Source organism: Chelonia mydas, chromosome 1, assembly GCF_015237465.2.
Source record: "Chelonia mydas isolate rCheMyd1 chromosome 1, rCheMyd1.pri.v2, whole genome shotgun sequence".
In the NCBI taxonomy this organism is placed as follows: Eukaryota; Metazoa; Chordata; order Testudines; family Cheloniidae; genus Chelonia; species Chelonia mydas.
The window spans coordinates 45,916,962-45,940,860 of record NC_057849.1 but is presented as its reverse complement, the minus strand read 5'-3'; the positions used below and the strand labels follow the sequence as shown (position 1 = coordinate 45,940,860).

The window sequence follows — 23,899 nt, the reverse complement described above, 5'->3', positions numbered from 1 at the left end:
TAAACCTAAAATGCTTTTATGCATCTTTACTTCACAGCCAAGATCAAACTGTTTTGCAATCCAAAAAGGTGCTACCAATAAATTAACATGCCCAAAGATCTTTTGCAAGTAACTTTGCATTGGTGGGCTTATCTAGAACCTTATGAAGCTATGCCTTCTATTATGTCATTGCAAGCTCATGGTATCTGGTCACATCCAGTCTACACTCCTCATTTTATACCATAATAGCGTATAAAAGCTTGTGAGTGGATCAGCTCATCACCAGCACCAACTTGTGGCTGGAGGTGGCTTGGCAGCTGTCTCTCTCTGCTGGGGTCTGCTGTCACTGGTTGCTCAACCTCTGCAGTGGCCTGTCTCTTCCTGTGACTTGGCCCTCTGCCCAGGTCCATAGGTGTGGGAACTAGAGGTGTGGGGGTGCTGTAGCACCCCCAGGTTTTGCACGGGGCCTTGGCTGCCAGCCCCAGCCTCAGCCCCTTTACCCCTGTCTGGGTCCCCCGCTCCCGGAGACATGGCCCTGCTCCCAGCCCCAGCTGGGGGGGGGTTGGGGAGCATGGACAGGGTAAGGGGGCTGGCTTTCAGCACCGCCACTATTAAAAAAAGTGTTCCAGTGGTACTGGCCAGGTCATTTCAAAATCTCTCCCCTTCCGGGGTAGTTTGTAAACAAAACCTAGGGACCTGGTGGACTCGCCATCATTTGAAGTCTTGATTTAAAGATCAGATATCTTTCTAAAAAATATGCTATGGCTCAAACAGAAGTGATGGGCTTGATGCAGAAATTATTGGGTGAGTTCCTTTGACATACATTATGCAGGAGGTCAGACTGGATGATAATAATGTTCCCTTTTAGCCTTAAAAACCTATGAATCCAGGATATAAAGACACAGACATTATTAATCCCTTTGGTATTTAATGCAATAAATTTAATCATGATTAATCCATCTGACATATCGATGGTGCTGTAAGTACTTCAGTAGGATTTCTACTGTAATCCAGCATTAATTAATAGGATGACTCTGTAAAGTGTTATCAGATTGCTTGCTGGAGTATCTGCTTTTAATTGCAACAGTAGCAAAAAGCCATTCATCTTTGACTCATTCTACCAGCTAATTATACAAAGGTGCAGGAACAGTATTAAACATTTGACCCAAATCCTTGTATGCAAGCACCATGATGACCTATTACTTTAAAAAAAAAAAAAGGACTATTATAACCCCATCATATTTCTTTGGTGATGTTTCAAGTTACTTCCTATTATGTGCAGTTGTGTCAGTCATGTATTGTAACAAAATTCAATTGTTAAAACAAGGTCATATTTCTTTAAACCATTGACAAGAAAAAAATCCTGGTTTTGATACAGACTTCTTGAATTATGCTGTTGTCCAAATAGGACTCACTCGGGCTCTGGGAAATACAAAGGGACCCGTTACCCTGCCACACAATTCTCTAAGATCCATACAGAAAAATAAGTGCCACTTTATTCCTTCATATACGCACTTTGGTCCTGTTCCCCTTGAAACAATACATTTTAGGAGATCAATAACTCAGTCTTCTAAATGAAATGTCCACTTTTCTAGATTTGCAGAAAGCATTCATATTCTGAGGCACTGCCTGATATCTGTTGCTCTATTTGACCTCTATTAATTTTGCAATTTTCTTCTTAAAAAACTCACTGAAGTATTCAAAGGGTTTTCACACGCTGAATATTCCTGAAAATCTCATTACATGTAGCAAATTCATTTAAAAGATTCCTCAGACTTTTTCAGCTGGTACTCTTTGGTCGAAGAATCATCCTCTTGGTTTAATGATTCTGAGAGGAATCAGACTTCAGATTCAGCTTTTCAAATGCCATACTTTAAATACCACCAACAGATTAATTCATAAAAATGGAACCAAATGCATTAAATTAATGAAACCATTTGATGCCTGTTAACAGTGAAACTTAGAGGACTTTATTAATGAGCGGGAACATCTTAATTATGGCATTTAGAAGGGGACAACTGGAGAAACTAATCCCTCGCCTGTTTATATTTTCTTATCTCCTTTAAGCATGGTTATACAAAAATTAAAAATATATAAAGTTAATAGAGCAGTGCTATCTACCGTGGTACTGCTATGGACCGCATCATTTTCAGCCAAACACTGAAGACTACTGAAGCAAACTGGGAAAGACAAGGACATTTATACAAAAGGAAGTATATTTCACATGTACTTTTTTCTGTTTTCCCCTCCCTATTGCAGTTAAGTGCATCTTCCCTTTGGCTCTGAAGCAAAGTCATAATCATGGGCCAAATTCCAGGTCCAATCCATAGCAAGCTCCCATTCCCATGCAGTATCAGGCCATTTTCTCAGATATACACGTGCAAGTCTAACTGAAGACCTTCTCTTCACACAAAAGTTGTACTGCTTTAACTATACTGGTATAGATAAAATTGTAGAACCCCTCCCACACCAGTGTGGACGCAGTTATACAAGTACAAATGTTTACACCGGTATAGCTTATTCCTATACGGGAAGGGGAACAGGCTATAGCAGCGTAACTACATCCACAGTAGGGGTACTACTGGCATAACCATTTCAGGAAAAATAATCGTACCGCAAACTGACTTACACCAGTACAAAAACTGTGTAAGCCGCACCAAAAATCAGTTGGAACTGCAGGTTACAATTTCACTCATACGATTTTGAGATCAGAGTATGGCCACCTCTCCCCCACAACATCAAAAAACCATTACCACCATGGTTATGTGACTGTCCCACAAATGGCTTTAATACTCCACTAGAGAATTGTGACAGGGTGTACCAGGCCCTTTAAGGCCCCCGGCTGGAGGCCTCATGGTCCTACCAAACCTCACCCCAGAAAAAGAGCAGTGAAGGTGGGTCCTCTCTGATTGCCTAGAGAGATTGCAGGGAAGCAGCCAATCAGAGAGCAGAGGGCTCAGTTAAAAGGAGCTGCAGGGGCTGAGCAGATGAGTTGCTGGCTGGGACCAGAAGGGCAAGGAAGGCTGTGTGACTCTCCAGGTGAGGAAGCCTCAGCGAGACCCTGCTCAAGCAGGGAACAGACAGAGAACTTCAACCCTGAGGTAAGGGTGAAGAGGAAGGGGCTATATGGGAAGTGATTCAGGCAATAGCAGCGGCAACTGAGTTAAAGGAAGCAGCATGTGGCTGCTATTTGTAGAGTCCCTGGGTTGGGACCCAGAGTAGTGGGTGGGCCTGGCCCATGCTGCCCTGCAAGCCACTGACAGGGTAGCCAAAGCCCCAAGGAGGGGACAAGTTTCATTTAGAATACCAACCATAAGGTTGTCCCAACCATTTGTTGAACTCTGTTAACCCCCCATCCCCAGAAGGGGACTGAATGTGAGAGGTGACCTGGCTGGAGGCCTGAGTCAGTGAGAACTGCAGAGGACAAAGAGTCTCCAGGAAGAAAGCCCTGGGGATGCTGCTCTATAACAGGGCAGGGGTAGTCTTAGAGCTAGCCCAACTGGGGCTGACAACTGAGCCCAAAGACAGCTGCAGACATAACCAAGGGCACAGGGACAGGCCCTGTTGGACCTTTTACCCTCGAAGGGGTTCCTTCATGTGTGTAGAATATTGTGACTTAGCTGGAGGGCTGAGCCATTGAAGACCCACTTGACGAGTTAACCGCCAACAGGGGGCACTAGGAGCAAAGAGCGAGCGCACAAGTTCACTCACCCCCAGCAGAAGACGCTCACGAGAGGTGAGTGCACTCTGTTACAAGAATCAAACCAGAAGAGAAACTAGGTAGTGAAGGAGCAAAGCTTGGTTTAGACATGAATATTGTATTTACTATCAATATAGTATAACTGCCAGACACAGTAAGAAATATTGTGAACATTTATTTCTATTTATGCTTGACAGTTTCTCCTGGTATAAAAGTCTCACTTTTAATTATGCTTTCAAGTCACCTCTTTCAACTACTGTACTGTTTACAAGAATTGTTGAAAGGTTCCCCATTCTTCCCCACCATGAATAACAGATTTGGTACAAAAATGAAAGATACTGTTCTTAAAATGTCTTTAGATTCAAATGTAATCATAGAATCAATCAACAACACAGAAAACAAACTCACCCAGAACGCTGGAAAACAAGTTTTACTGCCATGGGTGACAATTTGCCCGAGAAGACAATCCAACGCTGGAAACCTTTTTAAAAAGGACAAAAGAGGCTTTAGAATCAAACAAATGGGTTGTCAAGAGTACACACATGGTGCATCCTATTTTGTTTTGTAAACATCTTGCTTAAAATTAAACCTGTCAAAAAAATCTCTACTTCTGATTGTGCTTATTTCTCAGTTTCCTGCAACTAGTTCACAGATAAATTGGTCCATATTTTGTTGGGTTTTTTAAAATACTGGGAGATACAGGCCCTTGTGATCCAAGAACTCCAAATGTTCACACTGTTCCTCTATCAACCCTGCTTACAACAATCTTCACAGGCAATTAATAAACTAGCTATGTCTTTGGGTACTATCACTTAGGAGTACATCAGTTGAACTGGGGGGAAGATTAGTACTAAAGCTGACAGATTTCTAAAGAAGAGCTCTGTATAAGCTTGTCTCTATCACAAAGATGTTGGGTCCAATAAGATATTTCCTCACCCACCTTGTCTCTCGGGTTTCTTTGGGGAATATTTTATTTCAGGGGGGCAGAGTTGTTTGGATTTGGGTGATTTTTCAAGTGTAAGGGCTAACACCTGTCCCTTTGTCACATTTTGTTGGGACGGGGGGAAGGGCACTCATTCATGGCAAGGGCCTCTGGTGACTAAATACAAAGCATAAGAATGGCCATACTGGGTCAGATGAATGGTCCATGTTTTCAGGCAGTGGCTGGTGCCAGATGCTTCAGAGGCACAGGACAATTATCGAGTGATCCATCCCCCTGTTGTCGAATCCCAGCTTCTAAAAGCAAGGGGTTTAAGGGCACCCACAGCATGGGGTTGCATCCCTGACCACCTGGGTTAACAGACCCTGATGGACCTGTCCTGCATGAATTTATCTAATCCTTTTTTGAACCCAGTTATACTTTTGCTCTTCATGTCTCCTGGCAACGAGTTTCACAGGCTGACTGGAGATTTGTAAAGCACTTCCTCATGTTTGTTTTAAACTTGCTGCCTATTCATTTCATTGGGTGACCCCTGGTTCATGTGGTATGTGAGGGGGTAAATAACACTTCCCTATTCACTTTCTCCACACCATTCATGATTTTACAGACCTCTGTCGCACCCCGCCTCAGTTATCGCTTTTCCAAGCTGAACAGGCCCAGTTTTTTAAAACTCCCCATATATGGAAGCTGATCCATACCATTAATCATTTTTCTTACCCTTCTCTGTACTTTTTCCAATTCTAATATCTTTTTTGAGATGGGATGACCAGCTCTGCACACAGTATTCAGGGTGTGGGTATACCATGGATATATATATAGTGGCATGATGATATTTTGTCTTATCTATCACTTTCCTAATGGTTCCTAAACATTTGTTAGCTTTTTTGACTGCCACTGCACATTGAGCAGATGTTGTCAGAACTCAAGATCTCCTTCTTGAGTGGTAACAGCTAATTTAGACCCTATCATTTTGTATGTATAGGTGGGATTACATTTTTCCAATGTGCATTACTTTGCATTTATCAACATTGAATTTCATGTCCAGTCACTGCAGCAGGAAGCACCTTCCACACTGGCAGCTGATCTTTGGGTTCCCATCCCCGACACAGGTATTTTCTAGCCACTTGTAGTAGAAGAGTCTGAAGCATGGGCTTAGCACCTGCGGGCCTTGCACCAGGCCCATGCTTCAGGCTCTCTCTTTCTACTATACCACTTGAGCTCAGTGCTAGAGGAGACTCCATAGGCCACAGCAGAGAAATTGGAGAAAGTAGGCAGGGAGGAGTAAATGTAACTAGGAAAGGGAGAGCAGACAAGGCCAGCTAGGGAAGTAAGCAGAAGGAAAAGAATTCAGGAAGAAAGGAGAACAGAGCGGTAAAGAAATGGGGTGACAATAATTGGGTAAGGAAGATGAGGAGCTGTAAAGGGAAAGCAGAGAAGGGGGCAGAAAACAGTGGGGGGAAAAGCCATCCTTTCAGGTGAATGCTAGATTTTAGGGAGAAGACAGGTGAAATGTGGAAGAGCAGGAAAGAAAACTGTAACAAACCAGAACATTCAAAGGAAGCTGGGGAACACTCAGCGGTGAAAAGAGAAGCAAGAAATAAAGTAGGAGTTGGACAAAGGAGAGGCCTACACAGACCAGGGTCAAACTTCACACAGGAGACTGGGGAGAGAATCATGAAAGAAAATATCAGTTTCCTGAGTTTTGGGGGGAGGAAGAACAGCAAAGGCTAATACCCCTCCTACTGGGCTGATTCAGAGGGGAAGGAATTCCTGGGATGAGGGACTTTGATAGGTCCTGCCAGTAGGCTGCTTGAGGCTGGAGACCACTTCCATGTAGAAGGTTCTGGAAAACTGCACACCAGGTAACCTCTGCTGGGTCATTATATAAAACTAATAGATTAGGGTTCTTGTCACTCCACCAGCTGCTGTCTTCCCTCTTTTTCAAAAAAGACTTTCTCCTTGTTATCAGGTAGTGACATAAAGAGAAGCAGTCCCCTCCAAGACTCTCAGTCACTACCCATTCTCTACTGACTTGCCTCGGTCTGCCATCTTACAGGTACTTTTTCCTAGCATGCCTTGGTGGCGGAAATGGACTGGCCCTTTACATTTGGCAAAAACATACATGCCGCACCTTTAAAGCAACAATTTTGAGACTGGTGGCTGCACAGGCGCCGACTTTTGGTTTTGCCAGTGGGTGCTCCACTCCACCCCTTGCGCTTCCTTGGGAGGAAGCGGCCAAGTGACGGTGGGGCCTTGGTGCAGAGGTGGAGTCTTGGGAGGGAAGATATTGAGTGGGGGTGGGATCTCAGAGCGCAGTGGGGGAAGAGGGGAGGGAGCTGGTCTGGGCACTGGGGCCCACAAAAGATTGATCTGGCCCTGTGTGTGCTAAACAGCCCATAATTTCTTTTCAGTGGGTGCTTGAGCCCAAGAGCACTCATGGAGTTGGCCCACATGGGTGGCTGTGTATCTCGCCTCCTTCTGATACGTAGTTTCAACCCGTGTTGTGTATTTTTCCTTCTATTTCAGTACATGCCCTGTTGTAGGACTGATCGAAATTATATTTTTCAAGCCTGTTGAAGTTATGCATTTAGTTACACACAAACATTGTGACAAGGAGAGCTAATATGGCTCCTGGCCCAGCAGCCTCACAGGAAAGATTATTTTTCCCCCTTTCCTCCCATTTATTTTCTAAGTTTAGAATACACCAACTGGACAGTGAAGGCAGGTGCTGTCTCAGAATTTACCATTTCTCTTCCCTTCATGTGGTATTAAAATATATTTCTGCATGTACATAGTTGTGATGTGTGTTTGAATCAGGAGTTAAAAATGGAGGATAGGTCACTTATAAAAATGAGCCCCTCCAATGGAAAGGGTTACATCAGAGGCACAACTAATGCCCTATAGCTATAGTTTTGGCTCTGAGAACAATTAATTTGGATTAGCGCCTGAGGATTTGAGATTTTAACCGTATGTTAACACTAAGACAATACATACTGTCATAAATATAAAGGGAAGGGTAAACCCCTGTAAAATCCCTCCTGGCCAGAGGAAATCTCCTCTCACCTGTAAAGGGTTAAGAAGCTAAAGGTAACCTCGCTGGCACCTGACCAAAATGACCAATGAGGAGACAAGATACTTTCAAAAGCTGGGAGGAGTGAGAGAAACAAAGTGTATGTGTGTCTGTCTATATTCTGTCTTTGCCGGGGATAGACCAGGAATGAAGCCTTAGAACTTTTAGTAAGTAATCTAGCTAGGTTTCCAAGTAGTTGGAAGTTTTTTGCTTTGATTTGGGCCCAGAGCAGAGACAAGGGAATTGTCTTTTTCTGTAGGCTGACAATCACTATCAGAGAATAGGTATTCTATTCCAGCACAGCAAAATTTTACAGCCAAGTTTTTTTTGTTTATTTCTAAACCTCGGGTGTAAAGTTAGTTAAAAACAGAGGTTAGAATGACAAAATCTGCGGCTCGACTACGGCTGGAATTAGCCAGATTTCAGGCTGAGGAAAGACAAAGGGAACATGAAAGACAGATAGAACTCATGCAGCTGAAGGAGGAGGAGAAGGAACAAGAAAGGGAGGCAGCGAAAGAGGCAACGAAAGAGGCAGAACAACACCAAGCGGCTGCTCACAGGAGAGCTATGGAAGCAAGGGACAAAGAACTGGAGGAGAAGGAAAAAGAGAGGAAGTATGTGGAGGAGATAGAGAAGATAAAGGCTCAGGAGAATATCCCAACAAACCCTAGCTATCCTTCTCCAAGTACCACTTCCCATCCCAGAAAGTTCCCCACCTACAAGGCAGGCGATGATACTGAGGCCTTCCTAGAAAACTTCGAAAGGGCCTGCCTTGGGTACAACATCTCTACTGACCAATACATGGTAGAGCTGAGGCCGCAGCTCAGTGGACTCTTAGCTGAGGTGGCAGCTGAAATGCCTAAAGAACACATGAACAAGTATGAACTGTTTAAATCCAAGGCGAGAGTCAGAATGGGGATAACACCCGAGCAGTCTCGTCGGAGGTTCAGAGCCCTAAGGTGGAAACCAGACGTGTCATTTACCCGACATGCCTACCACATTGTGAAACATTGGGATGCCTGGATATCCGGAGCAAGTGTTGAATCTCCAGTAAATTTGCCCTTCCTAATGCAAATGGAACAATTCTTAGAGGGTGTTCCTGAAGAAATAGAAAGGTACATCCTAGATGGGAAGCCCAAAACTGTAATCGAGGCAGGAGAGATTGGAGCCAGATGGGTGGAGGTGGCAGAGAAGAAAAAAACTGGTCGCAGTTGGAGCGGAGACCAGAAGGGACAACCCCAGACCACACCCTATTACCGGGGGCCGCCCAAAGCCCCACCTACCTCCCAAAGAACTCTCCAGACCCCTTATCGTCCCACCACCCCGTTCTCCAGCAACCCTCCTCGCCCCAGTGACCCGTCAGCTGGACGATGTTTTAAATGTAACGAGCTGGGGCATGTAAAGGCCAACTGCCCCAAGAACCCCAACAGATTACAGTTCATTGCACCGGAATCACACCAGAGGTCCACAGGCCCAGATACCTCCCAGATACCCTTGGAGCGGAGGGAAACTGTGAGTGTGGGCGGGAAGAAGGTCACCGCGTGGAGGGACACCGGAGCACAAGTGTCAGCTATCCATGCTTCCTTAGTGGACCCCAATTTAATCAACCCAGAGATCTAAGTGACGATTCAACCCTTCAAGTCCAACTCTTTCAATTTGCCTACAGCCAAGTTGCCTGTCCAGTACAAGGGCTGGTCAGGAACATGGACTTTTGCAGTCTATGATGATTATCCCATCCCCATGCTGTTGGGGGAAGACTTGGCCAATCATGTGAAGCAGGCCAAGAGGGTGGGAACGGTCACCCGCAGCCAGGCTAAACAAGCCGTGAGGCCTAGCTCTGTTCCGGAAACTTCTATCAGGACCCGGTCAGAGGTGATGGACCCGGACCCCAGACCAATGTCTGCAACAGCAGTAGTGGATCCAGTCCCAGAGACCCAGACGGAACCAGTCCCAGAACCGGAGCCAGCCGAACAACCAACACCAGACCCATTGCCAGCACTGAATCCAGTACTTGCAACCTCAACACCAGAGGGCCCCACCGACCCTGAACCGGCAGCAGCCGATAACCCGACACAAGAGGCTCAGCCGGAGCCTGAATCCCAACATAGTGCACCAGCGGAGAGCGGTTCACAGTCAACAGAAACAGCCCCATCCCCTATATCGCTTCCAGAGGGACCAAGCCTAGGTCCACAATCCAATGAGGAACTGATGTCTCCAGCATCAAGGGAACAGTTCCAGACCGAACAGGAAGCAGATGAAAGCCTCCAGAGAGCTTGGACGGCGGCACGGAGCAACCCACCGCCTCTCAGCTCTTCTAATCGATCCAGCTTTGTTGTAGAAAGAGGACTTTTATACAAGGAAACTCTTTCTGGTGGACACCAGGAAGACTGGCATCCTCAGAGACAGTTGGTAGTTCCAACTAAATACCGGGCCAAGCTCTTGAGCTTAGCCCATGATCACCCTAGTGGCCATGCTGGGGTGAACAGGACCAAAGACCGTTTGGGGGGGTCATTCCACTGGGAGGGAATGGGCAAGGATGTTTCTACCTATGTCCAGTCTTGTGAGGTGTGCCAAAGAGTGGGAAAGCCCCAAGACCAGGTCAAAGCCCCTCTCCAGCCACTCCCCATCATTGAAGTTCCATTTCAGCGAGTAGCTGTGGATATTCTGGGTCCTTTTCCGAAAAAGACACCCAGAGGAAAGCAGTACATACTGACTTTCATGGATTTTGCCACCCGATGGCCGGAAGCAGTAGCTCTAAGCAACACCAGGGCTAACAGTGTGTGCCAGGCACTAGCAGACATTTTTGCCAGGGTAGATTGGCCCTCCGACATCCTCACAGATGCAGGGACTAATTTCCTGGCAGGAACTATGAAAAACCTTTGGGAAGCTCATGGGGTAAATCACTTGGTTGCCACTCCTTACCACCATCAAACAAATGGCATGGTGGAGAAGTTTAATGGAACTTTGGGGGCCATGATACGTAAATTCGTAAATGAGCACTCCAATGATTGGGACCTAGTGTTGCAGCAGTTGCTCTTTGCCTACAGAGCTGTACCACACCCCAGTTTAGGGTTTTCCCCATTTGAACTTGTATATGGCCGTGAGGTTAAGGGGCCATTGCAGTTGGTGAAGCAGCAATGGGAGGGATTTACACCTTCACCAGGAACTAACATTCTGGACTTTGTAACCAACCTACAAAACACCCTCCGAACCTCTTTAGCCCTTGCTAAAGAAAACTTACAGGATGCTCAAAAAGAGCAAAAAGCCTGGTATGATAAACATGCCAGAGAGCGTTCCTTCAAAGTAGGGGACCAGGTCATGGTCTTAAAGGCGCTCCAGGCCCATAAAATGGAAGCATCGTGGGAAGGGCCATTCACGGTCCAAGAGCGCCTGGGAGCTGTTAATTATCTCATAGCATTCCCCACCTCCAACCGAAAGCCTAAGGTGTACCATATTAATTCTCTAAAGCCCTTTTATTCCAGAGAATTAAAGGTTTGTCAGTTTACAGCCCAGGGAGGAGACGACGCTGAGTGGCCTGAAGGTGTCTACTACGAAGGGAAATGTGCTGGTGGTGTGGAAGAGGTGAACCTCTCCATGACCCTTGGGCGTATGCAGCGACAGCAGATCCAGGAGCTGTGCACTAGCTACGCGCCAACGTTCTCAGCCACCCCAGGACTGACTGACCGGGCATACCACTCCATTGACACAGGTAATGCTCGCCCAATTAGAGTCCAACCTTACCGAGTGTCTCCTCAAGCTAAAACTGCTATAGAACGGGAGATCCGGGATATGTTACAGATGGGTGTAATCCGCCCCTCTGGCAGTGCATGGGCATCTCCAGTGGTTCTAGTTCCCAAACCAGATGGGGAAATACGTTTTTGCGTGGACTACCGTAAGCTAAATGCTGTAACTCGCCCAGACAACTATCCAATGCCACGCACAGATGAACTATTAGAGAAACTGGGACGGGCCCAGTTCATCTCTACCTTGGACTTAACCAAGGGGTACTGGCAGGTACCGCTAGATGAATCTGCCAAGGAAAGGTCAGCCTTCACCACACATCTCGGGCTGTATGAATTTTATGTACTCCCTTTCGGGCTGCGAAATGCACCCGCCACCTTCCAAAGACTTGTAGATGGTCTCCTAGCGGGATTAGGAGAATATGCAGTCGCCTACCTTGACGACGTGGCCATATTTTCGGATTCCTGGGCAGACCACCTGGAACATCTACAAAAAGTCCTTGAGCGCATAAGGGAGGCAGGACTAACTGTTAAGGCTAAGAAGTGTCAAATAGGCCTAAACAGAGTGACTTACCTTGGACACCAGGTGGGTCAAGGAACTATCAGCCCCCTACAGGCCAAAGTGGATGCTATCCAAAAGTGGCCTGTCCCAAAGTCAAAGAAACAGGTTCAATCCTTCTTAGGCTTGGCCGGTTATTACAGACTATTTGTACCGCACTACAGCCAAATCGCCGCCCCACTGACAGACCTAACCAAAAAGAAACAGCCAAATGCTGTTCAGTGGACCAAAAAGTGTCAGAAGGCCTTTAACAAGCTTAAAGCGACACTCATGTCTGACCCTGTACTAAGGGCCCCAGACTTTGACAAACCGTTCCTAGTAACCACAGATGCGTCCAAGTGTGGTGTGGGAGCAGTTTTAATGCAGAAAGGACCTGATCAAGAATTCCACCCTGTAGTGTTTCTCAGCAAAAAACTGTCTGAGAGGGAAAGCCACTGGTCAGTCACTGAAAAAGAATGTTACGCCATTGTCTACGCTCTGGAAAAGCTACGCCCATATGTTTGGGGACGGCGTTTCCACCTGCAAACCGACCATGCTGCACTGAAGTGGCTTCACACCGTCAAAGAAAATAGCAAAAAAAACTTCTTCGGTGGAGTTTAGCTCTCCAAGATTTTGATTTTGACATCCAACACATCTCAGGAGCTTCTAACAAAGTGGCTGATGCACTCTCCCGTGAAAGTTTCCCAGAATCAACTGGTTAAAATCGTCCTTGAGATGTAGAAAATATTGTTAGTCTTTATGTACTTGGTAGTATATTTAGAGATGCATGTGTCTTATTAACTCTGTTTTTCCTAGAGCTCCAGGAAGAAATCCCAGCCAGTGTTTCACCCTAGCTGAGATTTGGGGGGCGTGTCATAAATATAAAGGGAAGGGTAAACCCCTGTAAAATCCCTCCTGGCCAGAGGAAATCTCCTCTCACCTGTAAAGGGTTAAGAAGCTAAAGGTAACCTCGCTGGCACCTGACCAAAATGACCAATGAGGAGACAAGATACTTTCAAAAGCTGGGAGGAGTGAGAGAAAAAGTGTATGTGTGTCTGTCTATATTCTGTCTTTGCCGGGGATAGACCAGGAATGAAGCCTTAGAACTTTTAGTAAGTAATCTAGCTAGGTACGTGTTAGATTATGATTTCTTTAAATGGCTGAGAAAAGAATTGTGCTGAATAGAATAACTATTTCTGTCTGTGTAACTTTTTTGTAACTTAAGGTTTTTGCCTAGAGGGATTCTCTATGTTTTGAATCTAATTACCCTGTAAGGTATCTACCACCCTGACTTTATAGGGGGGGATCTTTTTTTTATTTCTATTTACTTCTATTTCTATTAAAAGTCTTTTTGTAAGAAAACTGAATGCTTTTTCATTGTTCTTAAGATCCAAGGGTCTGGGTCTGTAGTCCCCTAGGCAAATTGGTGAGGCTTTTTACCAAACCTTGTCCAGGAAGTGGGGTGCAAGGTTTTGGGAAGTATTTTGGGGGGAAAGACGTGTCCAAACAGCTCTTCCCCAGTAACCAGTATTTGTTTGGTGGTGGTAGCGGCCAATCCAAGGACAAAAGGGTGGAATATTTTGTACCTTGGGGAAGTTTTGACCTAAGCTGGTAAAGATAAGCTTAGGAGGTTTTTCATGCAGGTCCCCACATCTGTACCCTAGAGTTCAGAGTTGGGGAGGAACCTTGACATGGTGTTCCTCCCCCACTCTGAACTCTAGGGTACAGATGTGGGGACCTGCATGAAAAACCTCCTAAGCTTATCTTTACCAGCTTAGGTCAAAACTTCCCCAAGGTACAAAATATTCCACCCTTTTGTCCTTGGATTGGCCGCTACCACCACCAAACAAATACTGTTTACTGGGGAAGAGCTGTTTGGACACGTCTTTCCCCCCAAAATACTTCCCAAAACCTTGCACCCCACTTCCTGGACAAGGTTTGGTAAAAAGCCTCACCAATTTGCCTAGGGGACTACAGACCCAGACCCTTGGATCTTAAGAACAATGAAAAAGCATTCAGTTTTCTTACAAAAAGACTTTTAATAGAAATAGAAGTAAATAGAAATAAAAAAAAGATCCCCCCTGTAAAGTCAGGGTGGTAGATACCTTACAGGGTAATTAGATTCAAAACATAGAGAATCCCTCTAGGCAAAAACCTTAAGTTACAAAAAAGTTACACAGACAGAAATAGTTATTCTATTCAGCACAATTCTTTTCTCAGCCATTTAAAGAAATCATAATCTAACACGTACCTAGCTAGATTACTTACTAAAAGTTCTAAGGCTTCATTCCTGGTCTATCCCCGGCAAAGACAGAATATAGACAGACACACATACACTTTGTTTCTCTCACTCCTCCCAGCTTTTGAAAGTATCTTGTCTCCTCATTGGTCATTTTGGTCAGGTGCCAGCGAGGTTACCTTTAGCTTCTTAACCCTTTACAGGTGAGAGGAGATTTCCTCTGGCCAGGAGGGATTTTACAGGGGTTTACCCTTCCCTTTATATTTATGACACATACAAAAAAAAGATAAATACCATAGTGTGTCTTATTCACTCATTTCTCCCCTGTAGGCTGTAGTCACCTTTTGTAGTTAAAATCCACCCAAACACTACAGATAAAAATCCTGTCCTGACTTAAGTCAGGGGCAAAATTTCCATTGATTACAGTTAGGCCTGGATTTCACCTTGTGTGAGTTAACTCAAGAGTCCAGATATGGACTATTATTTTCCACCTTCCATTCCCCATCACAAGGTACTGTGGGAAGTGTATTTTTTTTTTCAAATAACTGCATTAGTTGTATTTTCTGCCTCATTAACTTATCTATCCATTTCTTCACTGCTTTAATTAGATGGGTCTCTTTATACAGTTACCTCCAATCCCTCCCTCCCTCAAACCATCCCAGTAGGGATTTTTTTGTATAGTTCTTAAAAAAACCCAAAAAACAAAAAACCCACACACCTTTGTTTTAAAAGCAAAATTAGAGATTTACTCCTTTCAGCTAATAGATTTATACTCAAAGTCAAAGTTTAAACTGCGTGGGTCCAGAAAACATAGTGGCAGATTAGCGTCTTCCCTTTTCTGTCCACACTGTTTGGATTTTCTCCTGCATAATAGCTAAAGTCAACACACTTCTTCCCGCCCCCTCATGTCTGAGCCCACTGCTCCTATGCTTACATCCATGATACAGACTCTGGCAGTGTTTGCTTTCTAGCATTTAGGCTTCATCTTACAAGGGCTTACTAAACAGTATTATTTAGCTTTGTCAGCCATTTTCAGCTACTGTTTATATTAATTAAGGGAAACATCCTAAGATCCAAATATCAAAATTATCCCCATTCATTGTCTCCTTTCTGTTCTTTTGGGCTCTGACCCATATCAGTATGCTTTGTTCTAGACTAGCAGCCTCTGTCAGCGAGCTAAGGAGATAAAGATTCACAGTATAAAGACGACGGGGGGCGGGGGGGAGTGTTTTGATACTACAATAATGGGCACTAACAAAATATCTACTATAGCTAGAGCACTGACTGAAAAACTACAGCAAAGAGTGTTCTAAAAAGAGCAAAGTAGGTTTGTGCTTGTGACCTGTAGGTTAGCAAAATGGAATACCTGCCCAGTGTGCCTAGACTAGAGAGTACCAGTAATGGTAGGGTCCAGTGGTTAGAGCACTAGTCTTGGACTTGGGTGCAATTCTTTGCTCTAATATATGCTTAGTCTCTCTAGTCATAGGCCCTCCCAGCATTAGAGGAGTGTTGTGAGGATAACCACATTAAAGATTGGTGCTCACACTGTGCTAATGGGGGCCATGTAAATACCTTAGATAGGATTACGCAGCCCTCAAACTGTATCAACCAAAAAAGCCCACTGTTACCAAATGCATTTTGTATGTTAAACCAGTAGCAAGAAAAGAACTCATTCTGCCTAGTTCATTGAGCGACAAACACCTCTTAAAAAACAAACAAAAGAAAACAGTTAGATGGTTTTGTGGCATTAGTGTAGCAGATTGTGGAGAACACGTGAAAAACTCTGGTTGGTACACAAAGAGAATACAAACAGCTGTGCTCTGGTATTTGCTGTGCACAAATAAGTACAAGATTCAGAAAACAAAATAAATAGGCAAGAACTAAAATAAAACTCAGGTTGGATCCTTCAGTCCTTATTTAAGGAAACTCATAACCCAATTCTGCCCTGGCTTATAGTCCCTGAAACACTGATTTCAATAGCTTTGCACAAGGAGTAAGTCAGGGCTACACTTGGCCTATTGGCTTCAATAGGAATTTCACCTGAGTAATAAACTCTAAAAAAAAGCAAGTTATAGGCTACATGGTAAATTATATTTTAAAAAGATACTAAATTGGTATTTAGTCTTTAAATAATCTCTCCACACTTCACTCCCTAGCAGGTATCAGACACCAAAACAAATCCCCCCCCGCCAACCACCTTTGTGCAATTTTCATTTTGCCCTATGCTCACACAGGGCCAAACCCTGCAGGGCATCCTCAGTATCCTGTTCTCCCCTCCAATAAGGCTCCTCTCTGCCTGCCTAACTGTGCAGAACCCACTGGGGAGGAAGACGACTCCCTGCATGGTAGGATCCCCCGCCACCTGAGCTCAGAGTCAGACTCACACCCAAATTTCTCACTGGAGCTTGGGAGCAGCAACCCTTTGCATTATACTTCCCTACATACAATATGGAGACGCGGTCAGGAATGAATGACACTTCAAGCAGCATTAACTCCTGCCTTGTTGCCTCTGTGGCTGCTACAGCACAAGTGCATGGGGAAGCAGCCAATGACATCATGGCAAACAGCCATGTTACCATGGTGGAGTAGGTGGCAGAGGCAGCTATCTAGAGCCGTGGTTCTCAAAGCCGGTCCGCCGCTTGTTCAGGGAAAGCCCCTGGTGGGCCGGGCCAGTTTGTTTACCTGCCGCGTCCGCAGGTTCGGCCGATCACGGCTCCCACTGGCCGCGGTTCGCCGCTCCAGGCCAATGGGGGCGGCGGGAAGGGCAGCCAGCACATCCCTTGGCCCTCACCGCTTCCCACAGCCCCCATTGGCCTGGAGCGGCGAACCACAGCCAGTGGGAGCCACGATCGGCCAAACCTGCAGACGCAGCAGATAAACAAATCAGCCCGGCCCACCCGGGGCTTTCCCTGAACAAGCGGCGGACCGGCTTTGAGAACCACTGCACTACAGTCCCTCTTCTAGCAGAAAGGGACTATAAACCCATCAGACCTGTCTGGCAGGGACTCTCCTGCAGTGTAGCAACTCTGCTCCATATTATCCCTGCAGCCTCAGCATAGGGAGTGTGGCTATGACATCTCTTCTCTCTAGTGCTATTCCTAGTTGCTGGAACAGTTGCTGGAGGTCATAGGCAGCCAGGCATAGATTAGTGCAGCTTCCATTTGTTATGTAATAGACATATTGCTTGTGGCTTCTCTAAAATTCCAGAGACATTGCTATTGTATAAGAGGAACAAACAGTGCAGATTTTCTGTGAGTTGATGTTTAAAAAAGCTGTGCATTTAAAAATTGTTCTGGGTTCATTAGACTCTAATGTTATAGTTTCAGTCTGATAGGTTTTATCTTAAGGCTGCTCTAATTTATGCTGGAGATGACCCAGCAATAGAACTGGAGATTCATAGAGGTGGGATTAAGCCACCTTTGCCCCACATGCACGTGGGTCCTGCTCCGAGTGCAATTTTGGGCTTTTAGGCTTCTTTCTCCAGCATTAGTATCACAGTCTCTTGAAATCAAGAGAGTCAATTTACATGAGTAAAGGCTACAGAATTGGGCCATAAACTCTGCTGTGTCATCTAATAGTCTGTAAACTTGCACTGTTCTCATTTCATATAATAGGACTTTGATCAATGAGAGCTGTAAGATGAAACCTGCATCATTTTTAGTTACATTTCTTTTCCAGTTAGACTAAACAAAACAATTAGACTGTACACAGGATCTTATGCTTCCATGCATGCAAACACAGCTCATCTAAGAAATAACACTTAAGAGCCACCGCTATATACAGATCAGCATGTACATACTATGTTAATTGATGATTAAGACTATGTTTTAGTCATGGGTATTTAGTAAGTCATGGACAGGTCACTGGCAGTAAACAAAAATTCATAGGCTGTGACCTGTCCATAACTTATACTATATACCCCTGACTAAAACTTTAGGGGGTGGGGGCCTGGAGGACATCACAGGTGCTGGGGCAGGAGGTGGCACGTGGCCTGGTACCCCTGCTGGTGCTTGGGGGGCAGCTGGCAGGGCTGGCAGACTCCCTACTTGGCCCCACACCTTCCCAGAAGCAGCAACATCCCCCTCCCTCAGCTCTTCGGCAGAGGTGTGGCTAGGCAGCTCTGCCTCTGCCCTGAGTGCTGGATCCGCAGCTCTCATTGGCCAGGAACTGCAGACAATGGGAGCTGCGGGGGTGGTGCCTGCAGGTGGAGGCAGCATGCAGAACGCCTGGCCACACCTCCCCCCAGGAGCAAAGGGATGTTGTTGCTTCCAGGGAACTCCCCTCTCCCTCCCAGGTACGTGCCACCCAGAGCCCTCACTCTCTCCTGTGCCCCAGCCCGGAGCCCCCAACCCAAACTCCTGCTGCTGCTGGGGGGGCATGCACAGAGGCCCAAGACTGCCCCAGCAGTGGCCGGTGTGGCTAGCCCCAGGGCCACACCAGCTGCTCAGGCAGTCCTTGGGTCAGCTGCACCGGCTACTGCAGAAGTCATGGAGGTCCCACAGTCACAGAATCTGTGGCTTTCATGACAAACTCGCAGCCTTATCCATGATCTGTAAATATCTAGGACAGATAGGTGCAATTGTCTCACTTCTTCACAAAGGGAAGAATCCAGTTAAGTCATCTTGTCCAGCATGCTGCCAAAGTAAGGTTGTTTCCTTCTAGTATATTTTGCAGTTTTGTCCAGTCTAGTTTTTAGATATTTGCTCTACAGTTTGCAAACTAGGATTAAAAACCCCTGATTTAAATGTACTTTGAAGTTCAAACCCAAAGGCAGCATCCATCTGAGAAGCATCAACCAAGGAAAGCATGGATTAAAGTTCATGTATCAGCCTTGCATATTTCCATAACAGACATGTCCTTTAGAAGGGCCACAGATACAGAGTATGAGCTCATAGAATGAGGAATGATCTTGGGATACAATCAGTGGCACTGGAACTGGGGGTCGCCCTCCCACTTTTTTGAAAGAGGTGGGGAGAAGGTGTGGGGTTGGGAACACCCCCAGGGCTGAAGGAAGCTAGTGCCTATGTCTCTATACATCCTCAGTATAGGGCATGAAGATGTGTAGGGAGCTGTCATAAATATAAAGGGAAGGCTAACCACCTTTAAATCCCTCCTGGCCACAGGAAAAACCCTTTCACCTGTAAAGGGTTAAGAAGCTAGGATAACCTCGCTGGCACCTGACCAAAATGATCAATGAGGAGACAAGATACTTTAAAAGCTGGAAGGGGGGGAGAAACAAAGGTTCTCTCTGTCTGTGTGCTGCTTTTGCTGGGACCAGAGCAGGAATGCAGGTCAGAACTCCTGTAAAGGGCTAATAAGCAATCTAGTTAGATATGCGTTAGATTCTGTTTTGTTTAAATGGCTGAGAAAATAAGTTGTGCTGAATGGAATGTATATTCCTGTTTTTGTCTTTTTGTAACTTAAGGTTTTGCCTAGAGGGATTCTTGATGTTTTGAATCTGATTACCCTGTAAGGTATTTACCATCCTGATTTTACAGAGGTGATTCTTTTACTTCAATTAAAATTCTTCTTTTAAGAATCTGAATGCTTTTTCATTGTTCTTAAGATCCAAGGGTTTGGGTCTGTGTTCACCTATGCAAATTGGTGAGGACTTTTATCAAGCCTTCCCTAGGAAAGGGGGTGTAGGGTTTGGGAGGATTTTGGGGGGGAAAGATGATTCCAAGCGGGCTCTTTCCCTGTTTTATATATTATTTATATATATATGTTAGACGCTTGGTGGTAGCAATAAAGTCCAGGGGCAAATGGTAAAATAGTTTGTACCTTGGGTAAGTGTTAACCTAAGCTAGTAAAAATAAGCTTAGGGGGTTTTTCATGCAGGACCCCACATCTGTACCCTAGAGTTCAGAGTGGGGAAGGAACGTTGACATGGTGGCAGAGCAGTGGGATTAACTTGAAATATTGAGATCAATTTGAGATTTTTTGAATCAGAAGCACAGATTTTTTTAAAAGGAATTTTTTTTTCCTTTGGGCTGCTGGAAAGCAGGTTTTAAGTTGAAAGCAGTTAAGTTTTTTTGTCTCTGCTTGGGGGCCTTGTCTTGTCTTTTGTGAGCTGGGGTTCTCTACCTAAAGGCAGGTTAGTTAACCTCCTGCAGGGAAATTCACAACCTTCACAGACCTGAAGTTGTTTTTTACCGAAGAGCAACTAGAGGGGTTTTCTGTCTATTTGCCTGGAGACAAAGGTGTTAGGTTTGTGGGGGGGTTTTGTTTTGTTAAGGATTTTTCTGTAGGCTGACAATCACTATCAGAGAACATAGGTATCCGGTTACAGCACAACTTATTTTTGTTTTGACAAGCCAAGTTGTTTGTTTTTTAGTTCTAACTCTCGGGTGTAAAGTTAGTTAAAAACAGAGAGGCAAACATGACAGAAACCAAGGAAACAGCCAAAGAGGCTGCCCACAGGAGAGCTATAGAGGCAAAGGAAAAAGAAATGGCGGAAAAGGAAAAAGAGAGGAAGCATGCACTGGAGATGGAGAAGGCAAAGGCTGAGTGGAATCTACTGGATAACCCTAACCATCCTTCCCCAACAATCCACAAATGGGAGCGACTATGACCCCAGTATGATGAATCCAGTGATACTGCTAAATATTTTCTCACCTTTGAGAGACTGCACTCTCCATAAAATTCCTGAAGTTCATAAGATGACCACATTGGTCGCAAAATTAACTGGAAGAGCTCTGGACATATTCAATAAGATGCCTATTGATGAGGCTTTTGACTATAATAAGTTCAAGGATTTGGTTTTAAAGCAATTTCAAATTACATCTGAAACATACAGAATAAAATTTCGAACCCTTGAGAGGGCCTGGACTAAGTAATGTGGCTTATCTGAACCAGATGAAGGATCTGTTAGATAAATGGGTCCAAGGAAGGGGTGTCACTAGCTTTGACAGAATGTGTGATTTGATAGCTCAGGAGCAATTCCTGAATATGTCCAAGGAGGAAATAAAACAGTGTTTATGGGATAAGGAAATGGACTCAGCAGAAAGTCTTTCTTCTGATGCTGATCGATACGAGCAGTCCCAGACTGCCAGAGATGTGGGGCAAGCCTGAACAAAACGGGTAGAAGGAGGAGAGAGGAACAACCCTGGTCGCAGCTGGAGCGGATACCAGAAGGGACACCCTCAGACCACACCCTACTGCCGGGGGCAGCCCAAGGCCCCAGCTACACACCAAGGAATACTCCAGACACCTTATCGTCCTGCCACACCATTCTCCAGCAACCCACCTCGCCCCAGTGACCTATCAGCTGGATGATGTTTTAAATGTAATGAGCCAGGGCATGTAAAGGCCAACTGCCCCCAGAATCCCAACAGATTACAGTTCATTGCACCGGAATCACATCAGAGGTCCTCAGGCCCAGATACCTACCAGACACCCTTGGAGCGGAGGGAAACTGAGTGTGGGTGGGAAGAAGGTCACCACGTGGAAGGACACCGGAGCACAAGTGTCTGCTATCCATGCTTCCTTAGTGGACCCCAATTTAATCGGCCCAGAGATCCAAGTGACAATTCAACCCTTCAAGTCCAACTCTTTCAATTTGCCTACAGCCAAGTTGCCTGTCCAGTACAAGGGCTGGTCAGGAACATGGACTTTTGCAGCCTATGATGATTATCCCATCCCCATGCTATTGGGGGAAGACTTGGCCAATCATGTGAAGCTAGCCAAGAGGGTGGGAATGGTCACCTGCAGCCAGGCTAAGCAAGCTGTCCTGCCTAGCTCTGTTCTGGAAACTACCAGGACCTGGTCAGAGGTGATGGACCGGACCCCAGGCCAACGTCTGCAACAGCAGTAGTGGATCCAGTTCCAGAGACCCAGACAGAGCCAGTCCCAGAACCGGAACCGGCAGCAGCTGATAACCCTACACAAGAGGCTCAGTCGGAGCCTGAACCCCAACATAGTGCACCAGCGGAGAGCGGTTCACAGTCAACTGAAACAGCCCCATCTCCTACATCGCTTCCAGAGGGACCAAGCCTAGGTCCACAATCCAATGAGGAACTGAGGTCTCCAGCATCAAGGGAACAGTTCCAGATTGAACAGGAAGCAGATGAAAGCCTCCAGAGAGCTTGGACAGTGGTACAGAGCAACCCACTGCCTCTCACCTCTTCTAATCGATCCAGGTTTGGTGTAGAAAGAGGACTTTTATACAAGGAAACTCTTTCTGGTGGACACCAGGAAGACTGGCATCCTCAGAGACAGTTGGTAGTTCCAACTAAGTACCGGGCCAAGCTCTTGAGCTTGGCCCACGATCATCCTAGTGGCCATGCTGGGGTGAACAGGACCAAAGACCGTTTGGGGAGGTCATTCCACTGGGAGGGAATGGGCAAGGATGTTTCTACCTATGTGTGGTCTTGTGAGGTATGCCAAAGAGTGGGAAAACCCCAAGACCAGGTCAAAGCCCCTCTCCAGCCACTCCCCATCACTGAAGTTCCACTTCAGCAAGTAGCTGTGGATATTCTGGGTCCTTTTCCGAAAAAGACACCCAGAGGAAAGCAGTACACACTGACTTTCATGGATTTTGCCACCCGATGGCCGGAAGCAGTAGCTCTAAGCAACACCAGGGCTAAAAGTGTGTGCCAGGCACTAGCAGACTTTTTGCCAGGGTAGGTTGGCCCTCCGACATCCTCACAGATGCAGGGACTAATTTCCTGGCAGGAACTATGGAAAGCCTTTGGGAAGCTCATGGGGTGAATCACTTGGTTGCCACCCCTTATCAAACAAATGGCCTGGTGGAGAAATTTAATGGGACTTTGGGGGCCATGATATGTAAATTCGTAAGTGAGCACTCCAATGATTGAGACCTAGTGTTGCAGCAGTTGCTTTTTGCCTACAGAGCTGTACCACACCCCAGTTTAGGGTTTTCACCATTTGCACTTGTATATGGCCACGAGGTTAAGGGGCCATTACAGTTGGTGAAGCAGCAATGGGAGGGGTTTACACTTTCTCCAGGAACTAACATTCTGGACTTTGTAACCAACCTACAAAACACGCTCCGAACCTCTTTAGCCCTTGCTAAAGAAAACCTGCAGGATGCTCAAAAAGAGCAAAAAGCCTGGTATGATAAACATGCCAGAGAGCGTTTCTTCAAAGTAGGGGACCAGGTCATGGTCTTAAAGGTGCTCCAGGCCCATAAAATGGAAGCGTCGTGGGAAGGGCCATTCACGGTCCAGGAGCGCCTGGGAGCTGTTAATTATCTCATAGCATTCCCCACCTCCAACTGAAAGCCTAAGGTGTACCATATTAATTCTCTAAAGCCCTTTTATTCCAGAGAATTAAAGGTTTGTCAGTTTACAGCCCAGGGAGGAGATGACGCTGAGTGGCCTGAAGGTGTCTACTACGAGGGGAAAAGTGCTGGTGGCGTGGAAGAGGTGAACCTCTCCATGACCCTTGGGCGTATGCAGCGACAGCAGATCCAGGAGCTGTGCACTAGCTACGTGCCGACGTTCTCCGCCACCCCAGGACTGACTGAACGGGCATACCACTCCATTGACACAGGTAATGCTCACCCAATTAAAGTCCAACCTTACCGGGTGTCTCCTCAAGCTAAAACTGCTATAGAACGGGAGATCCAGAATATGCTACAAATGGGGGTAATCCACCCCTCCTGCAGTGCATAGGCATCTCCAGTGGTTCTAGTTCCCAAACCAGATGGGGAGATACGTTTTTGCGTGGACT

At 45.8% G+C, this 23,899-nt stretch overlaps 1 protein-coding gene across 1 annotated transcript in view; it reads right to left on the bottom strand.

Annotated features, from left to right (window-relative positions):
• Positions 1-23,899, bottom strand: part of MTUS2 (microtubule associated scaffold protein 2) — a 498,561-nt gene that overhangs the window by 467,514 nt on the left and 7,148 nt on the right. Inside the window, exon 2 of the mRNA XM_037891750.2 lies at positions 4,088-4,160. The gene's annotated coding sequence lies outside the window, so the exon portion shown is untranslated. The remainder of the gene's footprint in view (positions 1-4,087; positions 4,161-23,899) is intronic.